We start from the raw sequence: 16,510 nt of genomic DNA, 5'->3' as shown, positions 1-16,510 counted from the left end.
ACGACGACAATGATGCTGCCCAGTGAAATACATCAGCCCAAGTTATCTGCATGGTCCTTCTGGTTTCCAGGATGTAAGGATGAAATCCATAGTCTGTAAAGCGCAAGAAAACAATCATAATCTACTGTACAAATTATAGGTATGCATCTAATAAAGTAATATAGAAGATACTACGTTCAAAACTAATTACAGGTTTTTGATCGTTTAAAAAATTTTAAATCCTTGGCAAAATTTGAAAATATTACTTTTTTCTAAAGGTGCAGAGTATAAAATAGGATGATACTTACGTTTTTTATTCGTAGACTTTCACTTAATATACATATATTTCTCTTTGGTGATGCAGTGATTCTAACACCGGCGTCGAGTAATTTTAATTTTTAAAAGGAAGATGAAAAAGAAATATTAAAAAAATGATAAACTAACGCGACCGAAAATCAAAATCGGCGAACAAGAGGCTCTACTATCGCGATTTCAAAATCAAAGAGCCACGACGCTCTGGAAAAAATATAAAAATGCGCAATATACACTGACTCGACCTTCGCGTATGTCTAAAGTATAAACGAAACTCTACTCGAAGCGACTGTGCTTCGAAAAACAATCAACTAATCTACGCAACAAACACTGACTCTACCGACCGCATTGCGCGCGGTCACTAAAATTGCTGAAAAAAATACTGAAATAAGAAATAAGAAATAATTAAGTAATCACTCAGACATGTCTATTTATAGATTTAGTATTAAATTTGACCGATAAAAACACAAAAATATGTAAACATACATAGGTACAAACTCACTTGTTGTAATGAAGTTGATTTCCCCAATATTCCATTTTCAATTCCTTCCATTTGCCATTTCCCAACATGGCGTCGATTGCATGTCGATAGCGACCCTTCCAGTCGAACTTGAACAATCAGAATCTGTAACAGCAATAAAACACATATTACAACTCAATGCATTGAAATAAATGTACCTATAACTTAATTAAACATCGACTCAACCCGAAATATGGTCTGGGTTAGAGTTCATAATTGACGACGATTATGTATGGGAAGAGCACGTGCGAAACAGATGAAACATTTTTCGCGATTCCGATTGACTTTAACGTCAGAAACGTGTTAATATTAAACGAAAGCATTAACGGATAGTAAAGGAAAGTACTACGAGCGATTTTGAACATTAAGATGACAATAATTAAAAATTACGTACCTCATTAGACGCAAAGCCTGTCACTGCATCTCATCACACGAGTTTCCAGAGGATGAATGACGGACTGGAACGGACGCGTCTCCCTCGGGGGGCAAAGAGTGGGGAGCGGGTTGAGATGGTCACGTAGTCCAACGTCTCGACTCGGTTAAACCTTATATCGCGAATAACTTAAAATAAATACAGTAAATAAATATAATAAATACAAAAAGATATCAGACTAACAATGAATTAATGATTTATTGTCTTTATATCCTTGTGACGTCACAATGAATAACAGCCAATCACAGGCGCTGCTTGAACATCGAATATCGATCCGTCAATCGACACAAAAATAACTAGATCGATTAAAATATACTAATTATAACTATAGAAACATATAATGTGTAAATATTAACTTTTAATCTAAATTGCAATCAGTTTCTCATATAAATGTTCCTTTTGTGTATAGTATATTTGCGAAAATTATTTATTTCAGTTATCACTAGATTTACATAAAAATCTATCTTGATTCTGTGTCGATATCATTGGGCTTGATTTATGGTAAGAAGTTGGTAGTACAGACATAAACGAAGTGAGAAATAGATATCCCAGACGAACATTTTTTCGTAACACACGGATTAAGGGCACAGACAATGCATAGTGGAGATGTGTAAAGCAACTTTTTTTTCGTGTCGCTCGGACAAGGAATTTGTAACCCAGCTGCAAGGTGAAGTTGAGAGTCCGGCGGCCGCGAATATAAACAGAACCTAACCAAGCGTTGAAAAAACAACAAACGTATCAAATGATCGACCCTGGCTTACGAATGCTAACAACGGTAATAATAAAATTACTTTTACGAAATAATGGAGAATATAAAATAAATAGATACATACAAGCAATAAAATACGACTGTATTTAGTACAAGACAGAGTCCTATGACGCAAAGGAAAAACATCGTGAAAAATGAATGTCTTTCTATATTCTATATTTATTATTTGAATATTATTGTTGCATTCACAAAATTTGTATAAAAATCATTGATTAAAATAGTTTTAATTAATATATTTCAATCGATCTAGTTATTTTTGTGTCGATTGACGGATCGATATTCGATGTTCAAGCAGCGCCTGTGATTGGCTGTTATTCATTGTGACGTCACAAGGATATAAAGACAATAAATCATTAATTCATTGTTAGTCTGATATCTTTTTGTATTTATTATATTTATTTACTGTATTTATTTTAAGTTATTCGCGATATAAGGTTTAACCGAGTCGAGACGTTGGACTACGTGACCATCTCAACCCGCTCCCCACTCTTTGCCCCCCGAGGGAGACGCGTCCGTTCCAGTCCGTCATTCGTCTTCTGGAAACTCGTGTGATGGGATGCAGTGACAGGCTTTGCGTCTAATGAGGTACGTAATTTTTAATTATTGTCATCTTAATGTTCAAAATCGCTCGTAGTACTTTCCTTTACTATCCGTTAATGCTTTCGTTTAATATTAACACGTTTCTGACATTCAAGTCAATCGGAATCGCGAAAAATGTTTCATCTATTTTGCACGTGCTCTTCCCATACATAATCGTTGTCAATTATGAACTCTGTAAACATAATTAACAATTCACGGACCATATTTCGGGTTGAGTCGATGTTTAATTAAGTTACAGGTACATTTATTTCAACGCATTGAGTTGTAATATGTGTTTTATTGCTGTTACAGATTCTGATTGTTCAAGTTCGACTGGAAGGGTCGCTATCGACATGCAATCGACGCCATGTTGGGAAATGGCAAATGGAAGGAATTGAAAATGGAATATTGGGGAAATCAACTTCATTACAACAAGTGAGTTTGTACCTATGTATGTTTACATATTTTTGTGTTTTTATCGGTCAAATTTAATACTAAATCTATAAATAGACATGTCTGAGTGATTACTTAATTATTTCTTATTTCTTATTTCAGTATTTTTTTCAGCAATTTTAGTGACCGCGCGCAATGCGGTCGGTAGAGTCAGTGTTTGTTGCGTAGATTAGTTGATTGTTTTTCGAAGCACAGTCGCTTCGAGTAGAGTTTCGTTTATACTTTAGACATACGCGAAGGTCGAGTCAGTGTATATTGCGCATTTTTATATTTTTTCCAGAGCGTCGTGGCTCTTTGATTTTGAAATCGCGATAGTAGAGCCTCTTGTTCGCCGATTTTGATTTTCGGTCGCGTTAGTTTATCATTTTTTTAATATTTCTTTTTCATCTTCCTTTTAAAAATTAAAATTACTCGACGCCGGTGTTAGAATCACTGCATCACCAAAGAGAAATATATGTATATTAAGTGAAAGTCTACGAATAAAAAACGTAAGTATCATCCTATTTTATACTCTGCACCTTTAGAAAAAAGTAATATTTTCAAATTTTGCCAAGGATTTAAAATTTTTTAAACGATCAAAAACCTGTAATTAGTTTTGAACGTAGTATCTTCTATATTACTTTATTAGATGCATACCTATAATTTGTACAGTAGATTATGATTGTTTTCTTGCGCTTTACAGACTATGGATTTCATCCTTACATCCTGGAAACCAGAAGGACCATGCAGATAACTTGGGCTGATGTATTTCACTGGGCAGCATCATTGTCGTCGTAGTCAACGATTGGTGAGTCGCATGTGATTTTTGTCCCTCCGGTCCCCAATCATGTTGTAGGGCGAAAGGTCCGAAACAACACGGGTGCCCGGTTGTATACGTAGTATTTTTGGCGAGTAGTGATCACGGGTATTTTTTATACCCGTGAATAGGAACATATGTATATTGTTTTATTTTATAGATCAGGCTAGGGTCTTTTTGTGCTCCGCGATTTTTAATATAACGTGAAATTTGTCAGAACATAAAAATAAATTCTTTGACTTGTAATATTGATTGCATTTTATATAGTTCGTGCTTCATATGAAAATATAATTTAATGACTTATTATCAAAGGCATTAAAGTCTTTTCTTATTCAAAAATTTGATGTTACAATTCATGTCCAAAAAGACGTTTCGCGATGGGTAAATTCTTAAGTCAAAGTAACATGCATTACGTACTACTATCATCTTTAAAAAATACGCTTTGACAACAGAATTGCTCAAGGGTTAAATATTTTCATCAGTTTGTTTCAATAATTTTTCCTTACATTTTCAAAGTAAATTATTTTATTGTAAAGCCATTCGTCTTAGAAAATTCAATTTTAATCAGAATAATTTCCTTTACTAATAATATTTTTCATTATTATTGTATATTAAAATTTTCCTCTTTATTTATCAGAAATATAAAGTCCAGTAAAAGAAATAAAATAAGAAAGAATATATAAATACTATTTCGTTATACGCTAGTATTTACTGTAACCATTTTTTCTAGTTCAGGATTTTCAGGATACCTTTCCGTGTTCATTGCCTAAACTCACCCAAGTGCCCAGGTGCTACTTGCGTGAGCGAAGGCAACGAGCACGATGACTTAGTTTCTAAAAATTCCTAATAATATCTATGTGCGACTGACATTGAGTTAGTGTGTCGTGCGCGATGCAATTTCACATGTGTGTGTGTGTGTGTGGTTAGGCTGTGGAATTGCGTCGTTTTAAAACTTTAATATAATTTACAAATAAAATTCTATTTCATCTTGCTCATACATTTTGCATGTTCAAAGACAATAACATAAAATATTTAATGAAACGTAGATACAATTAATTTCTTGATTTTAAATGGCAGAATGCAGAAAATCATTTTATCAAAGCTTCTATTATTTGAAAGTTACTTGAAATACGCAATGATCGCTAGTCTTTGTCGGTTGATTTCAGATTTTGGTACGTAAACATTAGAGTGTGAATGTTGTGTGGAATGTTCGGGTGTCGGAGGAACCCCGGGGCGTCCTCTCTAGTGTAGGCTTTTGCGCCCGGACATTATGTGTGAGAACCGTGGAGCGTATGTTGCGAGAATGAGTTTTGCAATTTTTTAAATATAGGGTTAGGTAGGTAGGTAACTTACTTTCTGGTATGTGTGTTAGATGTAAGTAGGTAGGGTCAGGGCAGGACTGCCACAGGTCCTGTACCTGTAGTTCGATTTGGAGAATCGAAACGTTAGCCGATCCAAACGGATTATACCGTTTGTTTCGGTTTTACTTTCGGTTCTTGGAATCGCGCGGCTTTACAGTCGCTCTTCGCGGTCGCGTTCGTTCGCGGTAGGATCCCCGAAACGCTCGTCCCGCTCAAGTTTCTCCACACCTGGTCCGATAACGATTCGTAGAATCGTCGGCGGACTGTGTATTGCACGGAATCTCGAGCGTAGGTTTAAGTTTCAGGCTTTGGCAGGACCGCCGAAGAAAGAAGAGACTCTTTCGAAAGTCGAAGAGGCCCTGACAAACTGTCGCAAGAGTGGGCTGCAGCAAATGGTTCTTCATCTTCATCTTCGGATGAGGATGGAGAGTTATTCCATGTTCCTATTATGTCACTGTTGTCGCCTGTAGTTGTAGTACTTATAGTTTTTTAGATGGTACCTTCTCCAGCATCACGAAGCAGCCTGGAACGATTGTACGCATTATTAAAATTAGCGTTGCGCATTATTTAATACGCGATTTTATTTGTGTCGCGGTATATGAATATTATCGCGTTTGCTTTTAGGATAGCGTTGCGACTAAGATCAGTATATCACGATAACAGTTAGAGTTGCGAACGATGAATATTTTTCGCGTTGTTTTTCAGAGTAGTGTTGCGAATAAGAATTTTGATAGCGGTTTGTTATCAGCGTTGCGTAGTATGAATAATTCGCGTTTCCTTGCCTAGTTACAGTTGCAAATAATTCACATCAATTGTAAAGTTCCATTTAGTGTTGCGAACAATGAGAATTTTTCGCGTTTGCATTTCCAGGGTAGAGTTGCGTATAAATACTAATTTCGGTTTATAGTAGCGTTGCGAAATATAGAAATTACTCGCGTTGTAAGTATAATATCATGAATTTCATCGCGATTGTTTTTAGTGTTGGAACTATTTTTTTGCATTTACTGTCCAGGGTAACATCCAACAATTACAAACAGCTGATTTAGGTGCATCCGCTGAACTCCTCCGGTGCCTGAGACGGCTGTTCCTAATTTTGAACCGCGACTTAATTCTGGTTGCTAAATTTTCAATCGCAATTGATGCCCGATTTTGGTCTGTATAGCTTCAGTTTGTCGAAGAAGAAAAGAATTCCTCTAATTTCATTTCCTACCTTTTTAAGTGCTACGATCGTTTTCTATAACCCGTTGGTAAGGTTGCGAGTGATACCGACATGGTAATGGGGTTCTAGAACCCCATGAACCTAAAAAATGCGTTAGTTGTCACGTCTAGGTACTTGTCTCACAGACGAGGTATACGAGTAGACTTTACATCAGAATTTTTTTCTCGAACATGAGTAGGATTTGGGGGGTATGTCTATTGATCAAAAATTATTGTAATTGACTCTTGCAACTGAAATTAATTTTTTTAGAACGATTTGAAGTTTTTTTTTCGTTGAAAAATTTAGACATTTGCATAAATTTTTTTCTCGAGAGTGCGTAGAATTTTGGAGATATGTCTATTGACCAAAAATTATTGTAATTGACCCCTGCAGCTAAAAATAAGTTTTTTAAAACGATTTGAAAAAATTTTTTTTCGCTGAAAAATTTCTGCCCCTGGTCTGCCGTCTGATAATATTGGGTTGCCTTTTTTATTAATCCACACACTGCAGCTGGCTGTCCATCAGTACTAATTCAGTGAATAGTTTCCCAACTGACCGTCATCCATGAGAAGAGGACGCTAAAATCACCTCCGAATTTTCAGGTCGGTATGGCAGTCAGATTGGGCCACGAAAGTCCATAAGGTGAAAAGTCTACCCGTATATCTCGTCTGTGGTAACACAATTGAGTACCATGACATGGTAATTGCAGTAAACGAGTATTCGATATTGCTGATTTGCAGTATTTGTTAGAAAAATCAAACGTATCTCACTATGCCACACAGAGTAAATCTCTTAGAGCCAAACTACTGCGGAAGAGTGTTATCTCATTCTCATTACATTTTTAAAAGTATTTATAAAATACAGACTAACGGTTTCACTGTTCGAATTAGTCCTTTTCGTCGTTGAAAACAATAGGGCGCTAGATAAGCGTAGTCCAAGCAAACCCTATTATGCAAACGTTAGGCAAGACGAATAGTGTTATTGATTTTTCGGCACAATATCGTCTTAAGTAATTCGGAAATGCCTCGGAATTCCTGTCATCGCGGGAAAAGCAGCCCATCTGGCAGGAAACTTGTCAGGGACAAGTTTGCCAAAGGACTACAGCTCGCAGTGTCTGCTCGGTAATTGTAGTTAACGCGATTCCCAAGGTAGTTTGGACGTCTTGTGCGTAACTTTGTCAGTCGAGGGGCACGCCAGTCAGTCCTTGAATAAACAAGACAACCTGGAACAAAAGACTGCGGCACTAGAGAACTGTGCGGGCTCAACAAGTTTGCGAAGGGCAAAGGCTGGGACGGTCCGGTAGCACGGTTTCGCGCAGAGTTCGCGCCACTTGGTTGGGAGGACGTCGAAGAGGGAAAAAGTAAGAGGATGGAGCGGCGTCGGGAGATAGAGCGGTTGGGCGAACTCGGTTTTATGAATGGACATTCATTGAGGAAAAAAGGCCTCTTCACTCTTGCGTACTTGGAGCTACACAGCCGCGCCACTTGTGGACGAACCCAAGGCTTTCAGCATGGGGAAAGGGTAACGCGAAAGCTTTGCTTCAAATCGATTGTGCCCGCGTTCCGCGGACATTCGGCCCGATTCGGCTCGCTTCGGCGATTCAAAACTGTTCGATTCGTAAAGTGTATACACCGCGAACGACGTAATAAACATGTGGTTGCTTTAGGACTGGATCACCCGGGAGGCAAACTAAGCACGTGCTTAAGAGGGTAGTCTCATGTGAGACCTCAAAAAAGTCAATTTTATTTTATTTCATTTTTTGAAAGTATATATATTTAAAAATGTACTGTTGAATTTTGAGTGATAAATGTCAAGTACTGTGGATTGTGGAACATTTTTTGTATGGCTCTAGCGGTAATTACCGGAGTTATTTCTTCGGGCGATTACCTTGTATAGCCCAGACATTACTGTTTCGAAAGGTTTACGACAGGGTCAAGAGACATCTGCTGTTTTTAAAAGTCGAAATTCTAGCGTTTGTGCCATATGGGTGCCAGCATCCTGGAAGGAATTCTATATGGAGCTGGGATTGATTTGTATGATCTTGCAAACGCGTTTCTCTCGAAACGTTATTTTCTTCATTCGCGTAGATAAAATCTCAAAAACTATACGTTCGATTGCTTTGAAATTTTTACATGTTACTACACATACTAATAGTTCTCGCCTGTACCAAAATCAAATTGTTATAATGAGTTTGTCATATTTTTTTTATTAAAAAGTTGCGAAAGAAACGACAAAATTTTGCAATTTTTACTTTATGCTTTCACCATTTTGTCAATTTGCAACATAAATTAATTATTTTGGCCCGGGCGATAACTGTAAACCTACCGAATAAAAATCTTTTAATGTTGTTATCACTCGGATGTGATACCAAAAATTAATAAAAAAATTATTTTGTATTCTCAAAGGATAGCTAAGTAAACTGCGAAAATGAATCATAACGTCAGATATAATATTTCCTTAAAAAGAATTAAGAGAAATTGTTCAATTTTCTATCATTCACATGAGACTACCTCTTCAAGGCCTTTCCTAGTGCCGCCTGTCGGGTCCAAATAATGCAAAGAAGCAACAATCATCGTCACTTATTTTAGAAGGTCTCTTCTCAGGATTTTGGAAAATATTAGTAAAAGTTAATGGGGGGAAAATTCATTTAATGTTTGGTCCAACAATGCTTGTCACAATCTTGGAAAATTAACTGGTAACAAATACTTTAACCACTGCTTCACCAAAAGTATTAAGCCATGATTTTACCATACAAACATTCCCAGGAATATAATAGTTTGGATCTACTATAGCAGATTAACCCATAACAGCACGAGTGAGTCTCTTTTCAAAATTCATGTTGTTGCTAGCCCGATTTGTCAATGTGGCGCTAAGGTTCATGACCTCATCCAGGTTTACAAGACACAATTTACTGAGAGATTTGTTTCAGTAAGGTTGGGAATTCTCTTTCACAATAGATTCGTTTCTCACAAATTTCAACCTTGAAGCTTTAAAATTAATTAGTAAATTCCTGCAAGCCTGTGATATTTCTGTTTAAGTTTATAAATATCATTAACTTAGTATAATATTTGACTTAGATTGGGGAGTTTGTTTAAGTTTTTAAATATTTACTAGTTAAATACAATACTCAAATTAGTTTAAGATTTTTGTACCTACATGAATCAAGTTTACAAGTCTATTTCTCTGAGCTCGCGATCTTAATTTTTCGTTAATAAATACAATATAAATACAATCGAAATGATATAAGGCTTACGAAAACAATCAAATATAGTACTATCAATATCATCATAGTATTAAAGAAATCGATGGAAGTTAAGTTAATTGTGAAAGTAATGGTCTATCTCTTGATGTAGCCATTCAGTAAATGATTGAGTGCTGTAATCGGTAGCGCAGCTTGGTGGTTACATTTTCGATCTATTGCGATGAAAAGAATTTTTATTTCATATTCAGCATTTATTAAATATTAATGTCTCATTATTAAATTTTGAAATCTCATGAGAAGAAGACAAAGAAAGAAATCGTTTATTTCATATGTAAAACATAAATATAGTGTTCTTTTTTTGGTAACAGTTGATTAATTTTTTGTTTATACATTTGCTAACTAAATAATTGTTTACACTTAAACATATCAGGTGAAATATCAAAAGGAAGCGAATCTGTGTTATATTCTCGTTAACAAAAGTTTAAGACTATGCATAAAGGAGTATTTTTAATGAAATATACATATATAGAATTCTTAATTTATTCTAATATAATAAATCGAATAATCGGACAATCAAAGTCTATTACTTTTTATTACCTATTTCGTTGGCATTGAACTTGTTTATTTGCTCCATTAATTTATAGGAATATTACTTTAAATCATTTCTATTGTAGATTTAGTGATCGTTTGAAGTTGGTTTATAACTTTGTACCGTCGCCTTTATGATATATAAGATTTTTATTGGGTTTCAGCCTGGTGACTGTAACGATCACAGTAGCAGGGTAATATTTTTCATTCGTAAAAAGTTTTTCACAACGCAGACTGTGTGTTTTGGAAAATTGAATCTTATATCCGCTGTTCAGAAACACTCACATAAAATAAACAATTGAAAGTTCTATATTGTTTAGTATTTCACGATCAAAATTTCAAGACCAAGAATGTCATACATACATCTATGTATATCACCCGCAAACAACAAACTGAATTGAAAGATAGTATTCATACGATATGTGTATAACCAGAATTATAATGTATTGTCTTAAATTAATTGGCAGTTTGATTATCAGATTCTTAAGAAAATTAGACATCAGTATTACGAATAATGTTCACGAATTTTTAAGTTGAAAACGCATTTTCAAATTTAGGCAATATATAGGATCTCGTGAGTAACATAGCATGCTTCGCACAATTTTCAGTTATCTGTAATAGGGGTATTGCAGACTGCAATGGACATCTTAGTACTTAGAACTTAGAGGATAATTCCATACAGTTTCCAGTAATAATCATTAGTAAGTTGAGTAACTTCTAACTGCAAGAAGCACTTTTCACATTTAGACTATAAGATATCATCCAAGTGACATAATTTACTTTGATACAAGATTCTCTTTCTCTAAATGTTCGGTTGATTATATTAGAAGCACTAATGATTGCAGTAGACATTCAATGTTTAAATTAATATTGTCGAGAATATTTAATTTAGTGGAAAACTTTCTGAATGTAGATTATGAATAGGACATGATCAATGGATTGAAATGGAATAGTTTGCTTTCAGATATAGTTTTATTAAATGGCGGGTTGAGAATCATAGTGGCGTAAGTCACACTCGTGGTGTTTTGTATTTATCGTTTTAAAAATTTTTTATAGATATTGAAATTATAAGTACATGTCCACAGGATCAGAAAACTGTTAAAACATGTTTGTGTGTGGAAATTGAAATACAAAAAAGAATTTTGTACAATCTAGAAGCGAATTAATCAAATGCGATAAACTTATATCACTACGTTACTAAAAATTTTATTTGATTAAAAATACAGTGGCGTTTCTAAGAAAACTAGCTTCTTCACTAATTTTTTTTCATGAATATATGTTAAAATTGGTATTAGGCAACAGCAGTAAATAGCATCAATATTAAACATTTTATACAGGGTGTTCGGCCACCCCTGAGAAAAATTTTAATGGGGAATTCTAGAGGCCAAAATAAGACGAAAATCAAGAATATCAATTTTTTGACTGAGGCTTCGTTAAAAAGTTATTAACGTTTAAAGTTTCACCTGTACTGAATTTTTTTCTCGATAATGCACAGGATTTTGGGGGTATGTCTATCCACCAAAAATGATTGTAATTGACCCCTACAGCTAACAATATTTTTTTCAGAACGATTTGAAATATTTTAACTTCGACGAAAAATTTCAGCACCTACTCGAATTTTTTTCTCGAAAGTGGGTAGGATTTCGATGGTATGACTCATGACTAAAAATGATTGTACTTGACCCCTGCAACCGAAAATAATTTTTCCGGAACGATTTAAAAAATTTTTTTTTCGTCGAAACATTTCAACTTTCCTGATTTTTTTTCTCGAAAATGCACAGGATTTCGGAGGTATGTCTATTCACCAAAAATGATTTTAATTGACCCCTACAGCTAACAGTATTTTTTTCAGAACGATTTGAAATATTTTAATTTCGTCGAAAAATTTAGGCACCTACCCCCTGTCGATTTTTCTTAAAAATTCCTTTTTCATTTTTAGTAATTTTGTTTGACGCCCTACAGAAAAGTTGTCTAATACTTTTCTGTAGGTACCCATGAGCTCCACTTCAGAAAAAAGTTTCATTGAAATATATTCACAATTGTAGGAGTTATGGCTGTTTGAAAATTGGACCATTTTTATGGGGTTTTCCTCATTTTGCGGGGTCAAGAACCAACTTTTCGAATATTTTTGCTATTTGTACATATTCTCCATCAAAATGCCCGTAGTTTGCTTTTTTAAACATTAAAATCGTTCAATCCGTTCAGAAGTTATGACGTTTTAAAGATTCGCATGAAAATTCGGGCAGACATTTCTGGCCAGAAATTAGATTTTCGGTAAGGAATTTTTTTCTCGAAACTGAGTAGGATTTCGGGGTTATGTGTAATGACTAAAAATGCTTGTAATTGACCCCTGCAACTAAAAATAATTTTTCCAAGACGTTTCGAAAATCTTTTTTCACCCAAAACTTTTATCACTTTCTCGAACTTTTTTCTCGAAAGTGGGTAGGATTTCGAGGGTATGTCTGATGACTAAAAATTATTGTAATTGACCCTCGCAACCGAAAATAATTTTTCCAGAACGATGTGAAATTTTTGAATTTAATTGTTAATAACTTTTTAACGATGCCTTCATCAACAAATTGGTATTCTTGATTTTCGTCTTACTTTACCTTCTAGAATCCCCCATTAAAATTTTTCCCAGGGGTGGCCGAACACCCTGTATATCATCACAGCAGAACTAATTATTTTTACACACTTAAAATTTGAAAAATAGTGTTAATATAAATTTTTTAAATTTGAACGTACGTCGCTATGATCCTCAATCTGTTAAATGACTCATCGAATATAACAGGGATACTATAGGCGACAGCGGACATCTTAATAATTATAACTTGATCAACGATTGAACGTCATTCCTATCAATCATAATCAAAACATAATCAATATCACAGAAGGAAACAAATTGCTTCGAAATACAATAATCCCTTATCATTCATGCCCAGACCACAATAGTAGGAACGATATAGGTTACAATTGACGGTGCAGTAATTACAGTTTTGGGGACAATGGATATTGGCGCTACCAATAATATTCACGAATTTTAAAGTTAAAACAGCACTTTTTAAATTTAGACTGTGTCTAGTATAGCGTCAGTAGCATAGTTTGCTTCGATACACAATACTCGGCCTATAAATCATTACATGATTGTAGTAGAGGTTCTATAAATAGACTGTAATCGGGACAGGCTGTAATGGACGCTCTAATTATTACAGTGCGGAGAATTCAACACAGTTTCTAATAACAATGTTGAGTATTTTTTAATTTGAAAGGGCACACTGCAAATTAGATTCTCTTAAAAAAATTTGCTTTGAAACATTGTTTCATTTAATTTCTAACTAACAGTAAACAGGGATACTATGGCTTGCACACATTAATGATTCTAACTTTCGAAATAATTGGACAATAACTTAAGGAAACATTTTTCCGGGTTATACTACACCTATCAGAGATGGACAAACTATATTCACGAGTAACGAATACAAATTTTCAATTAATTCGTAAACTGCCTTTCGTTTGCGTTGCAGTTGTAAATCCATACGTAAATTAGAATTTCATTAACAAATCTTTCAAACTGATATCCAAATGAGCGAAGCCTGAGGGCAAATGTTACTGCACAAATGAATTTAATATTTTAATTCGTTATTCTTGAATACAATTTGCTCTACTCTTCTAATAAACGATCAATGGGACAAGATGGAAGATCCGTGTTCACTCTACCGTAATACGATGGTGATAGACTGAAATCGACACGTTTGTTATGATAACTTGGGAGACAATTGGACATCGTTCTTACCAATGTAACTTCCAACTTGGGCAAACACTCTTTCAGTAAAGTCTGTATTTAAGATATGATTAGTAAGTTAGAACGAAGCAGCATGCTTCGAGATAAGATAATCTCTTATCCTTCGTGTCCAGTCCACTGTATAGGAACGCGATAGGCTGCAATGGACACCCTGGTGATAATAACTCGAAGGATAATTGAACATTGTTAGTATGAATAGCGTTGAGTAACTTTCCATGTAAGAAGGCGTTATCCCAATGTACATTGTGCTCAGGATCGGTGGACCGAAATAGACCGGTTTACACGTAGACACGGTAATTGCATGCGACTTCCGTGAAGATAGATGTCAACAGTTGGCGAGAATACGAAACAACTGCTTAGTCACATTATTCTGTGTATTCTCCAGAAATTATTGTCGTGGCACTTAACATACACCTGTATATCACCGTTGGACTATCAAGATTGAGTAGATGATGCAGCCCGTAAGTCACGGTGCTCCTCGGGGAATCTGACGCCAACTAGGTATGATAAGGGGTGGTTATAACGACGGGTGTTTTCGTCAGGAAAAAAAGAAACGACGGAAATTTCACTCTTCCATCAAACCTAGTCTTCGCTATCGAAAGTTACAGGGCGTGTTAGCACCCACGGAATTTATGAAGCCGATTTATTTACCAAATAGAAACCATTTATTTGCAAACACACTTATAATTCATTTAGAAAACTTATATAATAAAAAAATATACAAATAATTACAGAAGAAGCGTCCAGTGTTCTAATTTGTAAAGTTAGCACGGTTCAATAGATTCTCGAAAATTTAAAACCACTCCTGTTCAGGTGATTTTTAAATATACGATAGTTTATAGTGGGTGGTGATTTGATTGGCAAATAGGTGTTTGCCTGAAGGCAAATTCACACTCAACTAGTCGTGTACGGGGATAGTCGAACGCGATGTCGAGGGCACAGGTGTTTGGGCTCAATGTACCGCTGGACAAAACCTAATTAAAAGTTTACGATATGTCAATTCCTATTGACAAGCGAAGCAATGGAACGCTACAGGTGCACGTGATCGCCAGATGTGCAGAAATACTATGCCAATAAAGCAACTTCTTGAGCATTAATCCCTGCTACAATTAGACGGTCGAAAACAATGAAAAATGCGCATGCCAGGCGATCCTACCATAATCCCAGGCTTAAAAGTCCAAACAGGGCTCAAAAATATTCTATACATAGATTTATGTTTTTATATCTTAATTGTTTACGCTTAAAATCGATGTCTTCTTTTTTCACGTAATAAGTCATTTATTATAGTTAGAATGTATATCAATTTTTTTTAACAATTTTACAAACATTATATTCTAATTAACAATAACTGAGAAGGTAAATATTTTATAGTTCTAATAAATGACATACCACATGGGTAAAGAATAAATTGATTTTATGCATAAACAAGATATAACGAAATAAATCTACATATGTATACTTCAGTGTACAAATATTTTGTCATTTACAGTATGAATTCGATTTCGTACCAGCCGCTGATCCGCTCAATATCGTTTGTTTCGTGAAGCATTTTAACAGTTTATTAAATGGCAAAATATTCATGAATATTTTCATATCAAATAAAGTTTCAGTTTTTAACAAACATTATCTTTTATTTTTCATGATACAATATCATATGTTATAAGGCATTTTCCGACATATGTGAGTGGAACGAAAATTAAGAAAGAGTTTCGAAATAAACGAATCTGAAAACTAAAACGAACATATGACTGCTTGTTGTTGTTAAATATACGTATTTATCATTCAACCGCTATATAGGGTGTTTGGCCACCCCTGGAAAAATTTTAATGGGAAATTCTAGAGGCCAAAATAAAATGAAAATCAAGAATACTAATTTGTTGATGGTGATTTTGTTAAAAAGTTATTAACATTTGAAGTTCCGCCCATACTGAATAATTTTTCCAGAACGACTTGAAATTTTTTAATTTTGTCGAAAAATTTCACACATTCTCCAATTTTTTTCTAGGAAATGAGTAGGATTTCGGCGATATGATTCTTCACCAAAAATGATTGTAATTGACCTTTACAGCCAAAAATATTTTTTTTAGAACGATTTGAAATATTTTAATTTCATCGAAAAATTTAGGCCCCGTCGATTTTTCTTAAAAATTCCTTTTGCATTTTTAGTAATTTTGTTTGACGCCCTACAGAAAAGTTGTCTAATACTTTTCTGTACGTACCCATGAGCTCCACTTCAAAAAAAAGTTTCATTGAAATATATTCACAATTTAGGAGTTATGGCTGTTTGAAAATTGGACCATTTTTATGGGGTTTTTCTCATTTTGCGGGATGAAGGACCAACTTTTCGAATATTTTTGCGATTTCTACATATTCTTCATCTAAATACGCGTCGTTTGCGTTTTTGAAAATTAGAATCGTCCAATCCGTTCAGGAGTTATGATGTTTTAAAGATTCGCATGAAATTTCGGGGAACGATTTCTGGCCTGAAATTAGATTTTCGGTAAGGAATTTTTTTCTC

General features: G+C 34.7%; 1 protein-coding gene across 1 annotated transcript in view; it reads left to right on the top strand.

Moving 5' to 3' along the window:
- Positions 1-7,283: 7,283 nt before the first annotated feature.
- LOC143348928 (uncharacterized) overlaps positions 7,284-16,510 on the top strand; it is a 280,486-nt gene continuing 271,259 nt past the window's right edge. Inside the window, exon 1 of the mRNA XM_076779696.1 lies at positions 7,284-7,921. The gene's annotated coding sequence lies outside the window, so the exon portion shown is untranslated. The remainder of the gene's footprint in view (positions 7,922-16,510) is intronic.

Source organism: Colletes latitarsis, chromosome 2, assembly GCF_051014445.1.
Source record: "Colletes latitarsis isolate SP2378_abdomen chromosome 2, iyColLati1, whole genome shotgun sequence".
Taxonomy (NCBI): domain Eukaryota; kingdom Metazoa; phylum Arthropoda; class Insecta; order Hymenoptera; family Colletidae; genus Colletes; species Colletes latitarsis.
This window is presented reverse-complemented; position numbering and strand designations above follow the sequence as displayed.